The 13,442-nt window shown below is 44.0% G+C and overlaps 1 non-coding gene across 1 annotated transcript; it reads left to right on the plus strand.

Moving 5' to 3' along the window:
• The first annotated feature begins 2,125 nt into the window (after positions 1-2,125).
• LOC129023750 (U6 spliceosomal RNA) lies at positions 2,126-2,229 on the plus strand. Its single transcript, XR_008496898.1, has one exon. It is a non-coding gene; the product is annotated as a U6 spliceosomal RNA (small nuclear RNA).
• The last annotated feature ends 11,213 nt before the right edge of the window (positions 2,230-13,442 follow it).

Raw genomic sequence — 13,442 nt, forward strand, 5'->3', positions numbered from 1 at the left:
ATGAATCAAAACTTTTACTATCCACCCAACAACCAATAAGAGCAAGGATCCTAATGTTTTAAATCCTTTATGCTGATCAGCAGCCCTTGGATCTCACTTAGAGCCTTGCTATTCTTGGTTTGCACACAGCACTAACAAAGATGGTTAGCTGATCTTCCTGTCTACAAATTGAATTCAACAAATCAAAAGGGAGAAGGAAAAGCTGCAGGTAATAAAGGCTGATGAAGGTGGCTGGTGGTGTCCTCATGGGCAACAGAAATAGGTAGGATTATTTGAAAATAGCCTCACTAATGGCAAAAACTGAGCGGTATAGGGTCATTTTGTGAAGGGGCAAAGGGGGAGACCCCTTTGCATTGTACAGAGCCTTTCATTTCTCACGGGAAAATAAATGATGCCCATAATGATAGATCTGTGATTTAGTTCAAGGGCTGCTGTCCAAACTATCAAAGAGCATAGTGCATTTTACAGAGATTTTCATCCCAAACATAATTTTTAAGATGGTAATTAGAGGCGATTTTACATCAACCAGAAACCTTGGCTTTCTCAAATGACTAAGTCAGGGAAGGTTATATGCTACAGGATCCACTGCTCTTTGTGTGGATGGAGATGACAATTAGAGAATTTAAGGGAAGCAGAGGGAAAGTGAAAGGTGGAGAGGGGGATCAATCAGGGTTGCTTTGCATGCTGGACATGAATATTAACTCTGCTTAGCTACATATGTATAGAATGGGCAGTTTTCAAAACTATTTTGCACCCATTATACATCACCTCATTTACTGAGATTCTTGTCTACCAAAGAGGAAACACATGCACCTATGTATGCACACACACACACACAGATGTGTACACATACATGAGGATACACATCCATACACATGTACACGCAGACACTGACGCACAGGGTAAGTCCCATCCTAAAATATAAGAAGCAATCAATGAAAAAAAATCACTTTGCAGAAAAGTACACATATGTGCATGATGCCCACACATGCACGTACATGCATATACAAATACACACACACGTATGCATAGAGATACACACAGGCTCACACACATCTACACACAATTACATGCAAAGATGCACATAAACACACAGACATGCACACATGTTGCCGTCCTTCATTATTGCCTGAGAACAGTGAGCCTGAAAGATTTTTTTCACTGTCTTGGATTGGTGAAACTCCACATAATTTTGGGATCACGACTTTTTTTTTTTTTTTTTTTTGAGACAGAGTTTCACTCTTGTTTCCCAGGCTGGAGTGCAATGGTGTGATCTTGGCTCACTGCAGCTTCTGCCTCCCGGGTTCAAGCAATTCTCCTGCCTCAGCCTCCTGAGTAGCTGGGATTGTAGGTGCACACCACAACGCCTAACTAATTTTTTGTATTTTTAGTAGAGACAGGGTTTCACCACGTTGGCTAGACTGGTCTCAAACTCCTGACCTCTGGTGATCCTCCCACCTTGCCCTCCCAAAGTGCTAGGATTACAGGCGTAAGCCACTGCTCCTGGCCTGGGATCATGACTATTAGGAGAGGATGATGATACTGTAACTGCCACCATTCTGAGGGGGGCCTCATATTTTCAAGATCTTGTGCCCAGGCACAAATGCCAGCATTTGACACTCCAATTGCCACCCTCTATATCTTTTTCTTTTCCCCCCTTCCTTCTTTTTTTCTTTCTCTACCTTTTTCTTTTTCTCTCTTTCACAAGCAGTTCCATGAGCACTTTCTCACTGTAAAACATCAACATTATACTGACAAAACAAACCTTCCTCGTGTATATTTCCTGCCTTCATAACCACTCAATTTCTGAGCAATAATGGCTGTGATCAATTTCAAGTGGAACCTGCATCCCCCAATTTGACATGCAGTTCTATAGTACATACAGAAAAGCCCTGAATGTCCGCAAACAGGGTGAAGGTTAAGCACACTCTGAAATACCGTACAATAGCTGAAAATAAGCAAAGCAAATTTTTGGAATAATATTAGTCAGCATCTACCAAGCCCTAAATAGGAGCTGGCACTCTCCCTGCATTCCATCATTTAATCCTTTCAGGTACACCTGCACACGATTAATATTCCCATTTAACAGATGTGAACACCGAGCAAAGGTGGGATTAGGACTTTAGGACATTTGTCGTGCTCATACACTATAATTGGAATGATAGACGATTAGCATGGTCCCTGTGCAAGGATGACATGCAAATTTGTGAAGGACGTTAGGACATTTGTCCAGCCGGCATGTTGCAGACCTGAGAATTAAACCACATGATCTGTCTCTAAAGCCTGCATTCTTCTTCTTCTTCTTCTTTTTTTTTTTTTTTTTTTTTTGAGATGGAGTCTCGCTCTGTCATCCAGGCTGGAGAGCAGTGGCGTGATCTCAGCTCACTGCAACCTCTGCCTCCTGAGTTCAAGCAATTCTCCTGCCTCAGCCTCCTGAGTAGCTGGGATTACAGGCACCCGCCACCACGCCCAGCTAATTTTTGTGTTGTTAGTAGAGACAGGGTTTCACCACGTTGGCCAGGATGGTCCCGAACTCCTGATTTCTTGATCTGCCCACTTTGACCTCCCAAAGTGCTGGGATTACAGGCATGAGCCACTGTGTCTGGCCTTAAAGTCTGCATTCTTAAGACCCATACTAAGATAACCAAGAAGCAATAAGTGAAAAAAAAATCCACTTGCAGAATATGGTGCATGATATGATCCCGTTTATACAAAAACTGAACACATATATATGGGTGCATACATGAATGTATGGCTTTCTATAACGCTTGCAACATTCCAGTACACTTTTAACAAATGACTGGCGCAGCAGAGGTGAACGGACTTTCTATGGCTGTGGAGCTGGGTTCAAGTTCACCTCTGTCCGATGACACACCTTGTGCTGTATTCACCATACTTTTCTTCCTATGATATCAGAGTGAACTTTGCGTGGTGGTGGGTGAATTGGGAGAGGATTGTTTTTAAAGAGTTTGCAGCTAAAAGCATCTTTTGGGGAGAACACCTGTCCCTCACTGTTTCATGCCTCTAGAAGGGAATGGGTAGCTCCATGAGGTCAGAGAAGAAAGAACTCTGGGCTGTATAAAGTATAAGTCATCACAGAGGGACGACCCCTCCAGCACTGACGATTGAAAGACGCCTCCAATGCCTCCATTATAGGGCAACATAGTTGACTGGTCTCTTGGTTTGGCAGTTCTAAGTCTCTTAAAAAATCTTAGCAAGTTTCAAATGCAGTATGGGGCTGAGAAAAGTGCTTCAGCTGGGGCCCAGGAGACCTGGGTTGCAATACTTTCTCTGCCTCTTGCTTACTGTCTGTCTTTTCCCTGCTCTGTTTTCCAACTCTGCTCACTGGGGCAGGGGTTTGGACTTAGGGAGTGGACTTGGGGAGCCAGTGGAGAGAACACCAGGTTTAGCTTTCAAAACTCAGCCTCGTGTCTTACAAAATTCACGACGTGAAGCAACACGCTTAATATCCTGGAGCGTCACTTTCCTCATCCACAAAGTAGAAATGATTATTTGATTCATATCTGTCTCATGGGCAGTTACTATTTATGAGTTCTTGGTAGTGTTCTAGGCAGAGGCAATTGCAAGTACAAAGGCCCTGTGGCATCATGCTTGATGCTCTATGACTGCCATCTCAGAGAGGAAGGCACCAACTGTGGGCCACCTTGCATTGATCACTCCACCTCTACTCATGATGATCAAGAGGACCAGAGTGGTCAAGTAACTGGCTCGAGATTGCGGAGCTCTCCGATGACAAAGCAAGGACTGGAACCAGACAGGACTAGAGTGAGACAATTGTTGGGCACAAAACTTAAGGGGCACCAACAAGTTCAGTAGTCAAGATAAATAGCACTAATAAAACATTACTTAAAAAATGAAAGTTAATGCAAATAAACACCTGATGAGCAGAAGATCAACATTTTAAACCATTACAGGATGAGTATTACTGATTTCTCCAGTTGCCTCAGCCTCCAAAATGGTTCTTCATAAAGCTTTATTTAGAATTTTTAGACTTTGTTCACTGTGGATTTTTTCATTAAATTTGATTTCTAAAAATACCACGTTAAAATATTTATTCCGGCTGCTGAGGTTTCTGGTGCCCCTTAAGTTTCATGCCACCCATCTTACTCTGGTCTGGGCCCTACAGGTCTGCCAACCAGGATGCCTTGTTCCTTCCCTGCATCTCCTCTCTCATTCATTCATTCACTTACTTATTTGGTCATTCAGCAAGTATTTTGAGGAGTCAGTGATTTCAGGAACTGGGAAAATATCGGTGTATTAGTCTGTTCTCACACACACTGCTAATAAAGACATATCCAAGACTGGGTAACTTTTAAAGGAAAGAGATTTAATTGACTCACAGTTCCACATGTCTGGGGAGACCTCACAATCACAGTGGAAGGCAAAGAAGGAGCAAAGTCACGTCTTACATGGCAGCAGGCAAGAGAGCTTTTGCAGGATAACTCCCATTTATAAAACCATCAGATCTTGTGAGACTTCCACCAGAACAGTATGGGGAAACCACCCCCATAATTCAGTTATCTCCACCTGGCCCTGCCCTTGTCATGTGGAGATTATTACAATTCAAGGTGAGATTTGGGTGGAGACACAGCCAAACCATATCAGTCAGTAAACAAGATAGTCATCGTATCTGCTCTCCTGAAACTCACAGTCTAGCTGGGGAGACAGATATGATTCAAATAATCACATAAACCAATGTAGAAGTAGCAATGTGGAAATAGAACAAAGGGGCAGTTATGGGGGCATTGACCAAGAAAGGCAGAGAGGGAAGGCTTCCCTGAGGAGGTGGTGTTTGGGTGAGAAGGAATTAACCAGCTCTGGGTGGATTGAAGATATGTGGCTAAGAATGATCTAGGCAGAGGAAACAGCAGGTGCAAGGGTCCTGTGGCAGGATCAAGATCGTGGAGAGTTCTAGAAACACAAAGGAAGCCAGTGCAGCTGGCATGCTGAGTGCCAGGAAGAGTAGGGGGCAAGACAGGGATGGAGAAGTGGGCCTGCAGACACAGTGGAGAAGGATTTGATCTCTGGTCCAAGGACGATAGGGAGCCACGGGAGGGTTTCAAGCTGAGAAGTGACATGATCAGGTTTGCTCTTTGGAGTGATGCCCCTGGCTGCTGGGTAGAAGGTAGGCTGGCACTGTGGATAGATCCCAGACTCCCTAGGTTTCTAGTCCAGCTTCCCCCTTGCTTGTGGTGTGACCGTGGGCAAGTTACAGAGCAGTTGCTTTCTCTGTGAAGCACTTGCTTCTGAAAAGCACTTGCTTTTCAGTTCACTCATCTGTAAAATGTGTTACCAGCCTCTTAAAGTTGTTGAGAAGATTAAATGAGATATGCATTGGTCTCCTAGAATAACGCTGGCATAGGGTTAGCATTCTATAAGTGTTGTCATGATTGTTATTACAGATGATAGATTTGGGGACAAAATAGAAGACAGCGAGAGATCAGCTCCTGCCCTCAGCCCCAGGGGTGGCTCAGTCCATCTTCTCTGCCTGAAGTTCGTGGCTCCCCTCATTAGAAAGTGGCTGTTCTTTCGGCTGTGTGCTCTCTGGAGGAGAGGGCATGGTGGAGGCTGCAGGAACGCTGTGAAGGTCTTAAAAGAAATTATAGCCTGCATAAAAATATTCACTCCAGTGGAGGGCCTTAAACCATTCTCTTGGGCATTGAACAGTGACTGAGAGTATATTACTGTGCACTTAAGGTGACTGCAGCCACCCAAGGTCAGAGAGAACGGAAGGGAAGCACTTAAGCATGGAAGTGCCCCTAAATAGGAGCATCCTTCCTGGAGCTGTCCCTCTCCTCCATCTGCCAATGTCTCATCAGTCCCCTCCTTATCACCAACCCCAAGGAAAAGAGCAGTCACTGAGATTCCTTAGGGAGGTAAAGGAAGGAGAGAGGAAAGAGGATGAGCCTGGGCTGGGAACAAGAGAGTGTCCCAATTTTAGGGTTCAGTGGCTCGTGCCTATAATCCCAGCACTTTGCGGGTCTGAGACGGATGGATCAAAAGAGGCCGAGAATTTGAGACTAGCCTTGCCAGCATAGCGAAACCACATCTCTGCTAAAAATACAGAAATTAGTGGGGCATGGTGGTGCATGTTTGTAATCCCAGCTGCTGGAGAGGCTGAGGCAGGAGAATCGCTTGAACCCGGGAGGTGGAGGATGCAGTGTGCTGACATTGCACCACTGAACTCCAGCTTGAGCGACAGAGTGAGACTCCATCTCAAAAACAAACAAACAAACAAATAAACAAAGAGTATCCCAGTCTTAGCCATGATCTAGGAAGAGTTACTTAAAACTTCAGATCTCAGAAGCATCATCTGTAAAATGGGAGCCAGGCCACCTGCTTAGTTCTAATTTCAGCTAAGACTGAATGAAGAATCCCAGCCTGGAATGCCACATAGAAATGGCTCAGAAATGATCCTTTGTCCTTCTTGTTGCTTTTTTTCTTTATTCCCAAACATTCTTTTTTCTGTCCTAAACTCTAGGTGACTTTACTTCTTGGCAAGTTTCATAACCTCTGCAAGCCTCAGTTTGCTCATCTTAAAAGTGGGTATAGTAACTGTAAGGACTTACTGGTGGATTGTGGAGATTAATGAATCATTTTGAGCTGTTGCATGCTGAGAGCAGGGAGACTGCATCTCACCTGTCTTGATAGGTTTCGTCTTTTCACAGTAAAAAGGCAGTAGTAGGTAGACATCATCTTCACCCACTTACTCCTGTGCAGTATTTTCTCTCACGGTCTCAGCAGTGTGGAATCATAGGTAATCCTGGATCTTAGCAGGTCCATGAATCAGCTCTCTGCAGCCATGCACACAAACTCTTCATGTCCTTAGATAGAGGTGAGAAACAGGTCCCTGGCATCCCAAAGAACAAAGGAGCATGGTATCACAGGGAAAGGTGCTCTGGGCCAGGACTCAGAATCCAGATGTGGACTCTCACTGGCCCAGGGTCAGACTCTTTAGCTAGTTGTTCTGGCCTCATTTTTGTCACTGAGAAACAATGGGTTAAGCAAGGGGGAAGAATGGAGTGTGCTTCATAGGGTTATTGTGAGAGGTAAGCAGCACAATGCATCTGAAATACTTAGCACATAGTTGGAACACCAAATCTATTAGCTTGTTTTCCTCTTTCCTTGGGATAGAGCTACATTTTGTGCAATATGCGTCACACTTCCATTTGCTCTCTGACCAGTATAAAAATTAAAAAAAAATATATATATGTATATATTCACACACAGATATATATATTCATCAAGAGAGACTAAATAAAGAAGAAAACTACGCTCACTGGCTAGTAGAAAGATCCATCACTACCAAGGAATATTTTTTGGTGTATGTGGGGACAAAAAGACATTCTGTGGTTCAATAGGTGAGGTAAGCCTTGCACTGATAAAAGTAAATGGGTGTCCATCCTGGCTAACACGGTGAAACCCCGTCTCTACTAAAAATACAAAAAAAATTTAGCCGGGTGTGGTGGTGGGCACCTGTAGTCCCAGCTACTTGGGAGGCTGAGGCAGGAGAATGGCGTGAACCCAGGAGGCAGAGCTTGCGGTGAGCAGAGATCACACCACTGCACTCCAGCCTGGGCAACAGAGCAAGACTCTGTCTCAAAAAAAAAAAGTAAATGGGTGTCTTTCCCATAAGGTAGGTTGGACCCTTAGCATGAGATGTGCATTTCAAAGCAACAAGAAGAACTTAGATATTCGGTGTTTTCTTTTTCCCCCCCTCCCCCCCAACCTATGTGGCGGTGAATGCTCTGTGTGGGGCATCTCTCTGGACTAAGCCTGTAGGGCACACTACTTGGGGGTGGAGCAGGGAATTAAAAACTGCAGTAGCCAATCTCTAAGAGCTCCTCTAACTAGTGAAAGTTGATGCCTCTATTTTAGGTGTTTCATTTGTCTTTTTTTTCAATAACTCCTCCACATAACTCTTCATTTTTGTCTGTGCTTGTCTTGATGCGGTTCAGAATCATGGTTTTATTGACCTTGTTTTCGTGTTACAAAATCACTCTGTGTTTGTGATTTGTTTCACGGTATTTCTCAAGAAGTGGCTTCAGTCCCCTCTGGGATAGGCATGTTACTGTGCACCGTGGGGCAGGCCAGGCTGCAGGAGGAGCTTGCAGTCCTGGAGGCTCCTGGCTCTCCTCTCACCCCGCTGCCCGCCCCTCGGTGATTAGTTGGAATCCAAGACAGCAATACAAGAAGTGTCGTTGGTGGGAGTGATGGAGTGCCTGCTGAGTGGGCCGCAGATAAGCACCGTGATTTCGGAGGACGCTTCATCATTTCGCCGTAAGAACATGTTAACGGGTGATTGTTTGAATGTCTCCAGCTAATAGGATATTATTCATAACACTCTGGCTAGTTGGAATGGAAGATGATAAGAAATTAAATCCTTAATGGCTTTCTTTAAGGGAGGACTTTTCCCAGGGGAACCAGGAACCCTGGGAAATCGCTCCATGTACCCTGGCAATATCTATATGGAGAGAATTGGCTTTAAATGAACCTCTGAGGGTTACACAAAGGGTAAAGGAAAGAGAACAAAAAGCACTTGACATTAACCGGGTCCCTACTACGTGCCAAGTACTTAGACATTTTACATACATCACGTTACTTCATCCCGGCCCTGTCTCTGTTGTGACAAGGCACTATTAAGCTCATTTTAGAACTGGGAAAACTGAGGCACACACAGGTGAGTTGACTTGGCCAAGGTCTCATTTCTGGTGCTGGAGACATGATTTGCATTCTAAAGCAATCTTCTTCTCATGAAATGAATTATGGAGAGAGGAGTTGTCTGGAAGAAGTAGCCCTTACATGCAATTTGAAAGGTGGAGAAGCCATAGTAGCATACAGGGAGCTGCAGCAGGTGCAGAGGGAAAGCGAGGGTTGTGCAGGTGGCTTCTATTGACGCCTGGGAATCATCTATTTCCTGGATACCTGCAGCCAACATTACCCATGAATATTTCCTGTGGTTCCTGAGCTTCTGGATTTCCTGGAAGTTTTTCTGAGCTTTGCTCTCCCTGTCTTTCCAACAAGTAAGGAAGCTTCTGACTCTATGTATTAAATCCCCTCCTGCTTGAAATACTGAGAACTATGACAGAACCCTGCTTGCAAAGTACCCTGGTAAGCATTACACACATGCACGGCACACACACACACACACACACACTCAACTCACAAAGGTAAATTCCCAAGAATAGAATTACAGGTCACACATGTTGGGGACATAAGATATTACAATGATAACAGTAACAGTATGTTTTTTTTTCAACATGGAAACCATTTCTGGAACAATTTCTACAAGCCTGGGAAGAAAGAGACCACACTACTTTTTACCAACAACTGCTTTTTACACATAATGAAATCCTCCTTCTAGATAAACAGGACAGAAATGGTGGTGAAATTCTTCAACAAGCGAGATTCACTTTCAGTGGGAACTCACCATAGCAACTGGCTGCAAATATTTAAAAGTGAATGCGATTTTTGTTTGTTTGTTTTTATTTTTGTAGGGTACAAAATATCCAATATGTTCCCAGCCTCCCCACTCTTCTTCCTTCAGGTCTCATCAGCTCCCACAGTGAAAGCCAGCTTGGTTTTCCATTTGCAAAGTTCACAATTCACCCAGCCATGAGCTGTGCCTTTAACCACTGGTAAATTGTTTCCTGACAGCCCTTGCTACAATTTTCTCCCCTGACATTTGATTTACATATGATCTTTAAGCACTGCCATGGCGGTAATAGCGATTTGGTTAATATTCCATGCGCTCCCCCATGCCCCACACCTTGCAGGGCCATTTCATTGCTGCAGTGTGGCAAAATGCATGTACCAAATAAATGTATTGCTAATGAAATAAACAGATTATGGGGAAGAATCAATTGCTCTGCTGCCAGGATGAGGCACCAGGAGTTAATTTTGTCTGGATCTGTAGCTGTTAATACAATAGGCTTTTTACCTAATTGGAGGCAAAGTAAATGAAGTACAGTAATATTCCATGATGCATTGGATGAATTTACTTCATTTTCTCTTAGTCTTGCTTGATGAGTGTTTACAGCACAATAGAATGTATGGTCTCTCTCCTCTCCCTATTTTTCTTTTCTTTCCCTGTTCTTCATTCTTTCTTTTTCTTCCCTTTACATCTCATTTTCTTTTCTTTCTTCTTCCCTCCTTCCCTTTTGTCCTCCTTTCTATTCATTCACCCTCATCCACCCATCCATCCATCTATCCATCCATCCATCCATCCATCCTTCCACTCACCCATCTATCCACCCACTCATGTATCCATCCATCCATCCTTCCATCCATCCATCCATCCATCCATCCATCCATCCATCCATCCATCCATCCATTCATCCATCCATCCATTTCTTCATCGAGCTAAGAAATCAGGGTCTCAAATGCAAATGTCTCCAGGAAACAGTAATATAAATGAGAAAATCTTGGTGAATCCTGTGGCAAAAGGGAACCATCACTATCCTTCTCCTCCTCCTCATCAACATCAACATATCTGTCATTTATTGAATGTGTCCATTCATCTTCCATTCTTTCAACATTTACTGAAGCCTGACTATGCTAGTTAAGACCTGATTGGCTTCTGTGGATATGATCAAAGAAAACAGTGTTGCTGAAAAGCTCCTTTACACCAATCTGTGTATCTGGCTAATGCCTAGCCTCTTACCCAGGGCCTTTTCTCTCTCTTCTCCTGATGAACACATTGAAATTCTGTTGCAACAAATGTGCTTGCTTGCCAAGGGCTGGAACCAATAGGTGTCAGGTGAAGGGTTGTCAGATCAGTGGTATCAGGAGTAGGAGACATCACTAAAAATCTTAAAGAGAAGGATCTAGGCACATTCAAGCGTTTCCGGACTTTTTTCCTAGTGCGAAGTCACGCATGGGAGATCAGATACCAGGGGAAAGAACAGAACGTGGCTTACTGAAAGGAGAGGTCATGAGTTAGGGGCCGAGGCCTATGGCAGCTCCAGGGACAGCCTCAAGGCCTTCAATCTGGGCAAATCTGACCTTGTAAAACAACTCCTGAGATACTCTCTCTGATAGCAATAATCCTAAATGGCATTTACTGAACACCTACTATATACCAAACATTGTTCTTTCCATATGTTGTCTCATTGAATTCTATAGCGAGCTTTCAAGAGGTGAATCACGTTATCCAGCTCTGGATGAGGAAAGAGACTCAGATTCAAAGAACATCGTGCCATGTTATGCGAGATCACATGACTGATAAGAAGCAGGATTAGGATTGGAACTCAGGATTTAGAGCCCATAGTTATCCCCAAAATTTAGCACATCAAAATTCCTTGGGAACTTTTCTACCCCATTGATTCTTAATGAGTAAGATCCCCAGGTGATCCTGATGCAGGTGTTTTTGCAGACCACACTCTGATAAACTCCACCTGAACCTTGCTGTTTTGGGGGGGACTTCTTTTATTTTTGCAGCATCCTTTGGTTGCTCATTGTCCTTAGGAATGTGACAGTGCTCAGAGAAGAATCAACATGGGGCTGGGGGAGAGCCAGGGTAGCAGTTACTTACACATGAACTTTTTGTTTGCAAAAAGTTTCAGGTTTTATTTTCAAGGGCACGACTTCGTCTACTATAAATGTGGGACAGACTGGGGTCTATCATTTTCTTACTGAGGACCAAATCTCTGCACAGATCCAGAACCCAGATTTTGATTTCTAGTTAAACGCTCTGTCCAGGGTGAGTCATTTCCTGAAAGCCTACTACGTGGGAGATACTTTGCTGGACACTGAGGATGCAGAAATAAATTCACCACAATCTTTAGCCTCCAGGAGCTCAATGTCAAAACCACATTCACCTCTCTGTTCTGCGTCTGTTGGGCTGACGCTCTATAAAGCATTTATCATCTTGTTCAACTGTCTCCTCTTTTCCACCTTCTCTTACTGCAGACTTCTGCCTGTGTAAACTTTGCTGAGAATTTGAGCAGAAATAGTAAATAATGAAGCTCCAGAGGGTTGCACTAATTTCCCAGACATTTAATCAATACGGAGCTGCCCTGTTCATTACAGCTGTCAAAAATATGCAAAATCGTCCATCTGGTCCTCTCAGGTACAAAGCTCTGAGCTGGAGTCACCAGTTGCCTGCTTAATTACCACACCCCATTTTCCCTCATTCTGCAGCCTCTCCATTAACCACCAGCTACCAGCTTAAGTATAAAGGCAAACAATAAATATTTGAAATGGCATTACCTAGTCTGGGGTCTTTAACACCGGTTGAGTTGGGTCTCTAGATGAGGAATACAGGTGGAGTTTCGTGGAAGAGCAGCCTCCCCCAGCTTCTCCCTTGCACCACAACTTTGCCCAGTCTGCAACCTCCTTCCTTCTGAGGCCCCTCCCTGCCCCTCAAATATTTAGACCTATTAAAAACCATTGGGGGGAAAAATGATCTATACAAAAGCTTTGCATAAAAAAGTGATCAATGCAAATTCCTCTGAGGAAATTGCTTCAACAGATGGAAACGGCCCATTTGCAACAAATGCCGCTGGCTGTGCAGATGGTAATTATGGGATGTATGTAAACATGCAAGCTCTGGCAAGCAGAGCAAACTGCACTGCTGAACTTAGCCTGCATCAGGGCTGCCTGCCCTGGCACTGCCCCTGCCCTGACTGGCCCATAGGCCAGGAGTTCAAGAGGATGGATGGTGGTTTGGAATTCCAGGACCTATTAGCCTCTATTTAATTACAGGTCTTTCTGAAAAGGTCCCTGTGAGGCAAACCATACATTCTCTAATCTCTGGGTGGACCCAGGCTATGGCATGGCCCCCTGGAAGAAAAAAATCAACAGGTATTGAGCTCTCACTGTATGCTAGGCACTGTGCTGTTAATCTTGAATGCATTATTTTGTTTAATCTTCAAAAAGACTTTGGGAGGTTAGCCTTATTACATCATCGTAATCACCACCATTTTGCGAATGGGAAATGAAGGCTTGGAGACCAGGTGAAGTGAAAATTTTCAAGATCACAAAGTTAGGAAGTAAGGGGACCAAGATATATCAGTTAGCTGTTGCTGAGTAACAAACAACCCCAAAGTTCAGTGGCTTTGAACAACAAGCATTTGTTATTGCCTACAAGCCTACGGGTCAGCTGGGCAGTTTTAGTAGTCTGGGCTGGACTCAGCTAATCATGACTGGGCTTATACATGTAAAAAGATGGATTTGCATAAGTCTAGTGGTTGGCTGACTATTGTACCAGGATGATGGGGGTGTAGGGCCATGTGTCTCTAATCCACTAACAGATCATGGTAGATGAGCAAGTTCCAAGAGAAATCGCAGAAACTCACAAGGCCTTTTCGGGCCCAGGCTTGGAAAAGGCACAGGATCATTGCACACATTCTATGGGTAAAGTAAGTGACACTGCCAATCCAAATTGAAGAGTTGGAGACAGACACAACCATCTAATTGAG

Source organism: Pongo pygmaeus, chromosome 23 (genome assembly GCF_028885625.2).
Source record: "Pongo pygmaeus isolate AG05252 chromosome 23, NHGRI_mPonPyg2-v2.0_pri, whole genome shotgun sequence".
In the NCBI taxonomy this organism is placed as follows: domain Eukaryota; kingdom Metazoa; phylum Chordata; class Mammalia; order Primates; family Hominidae; genus Pongo; species Pongo pygmaeus.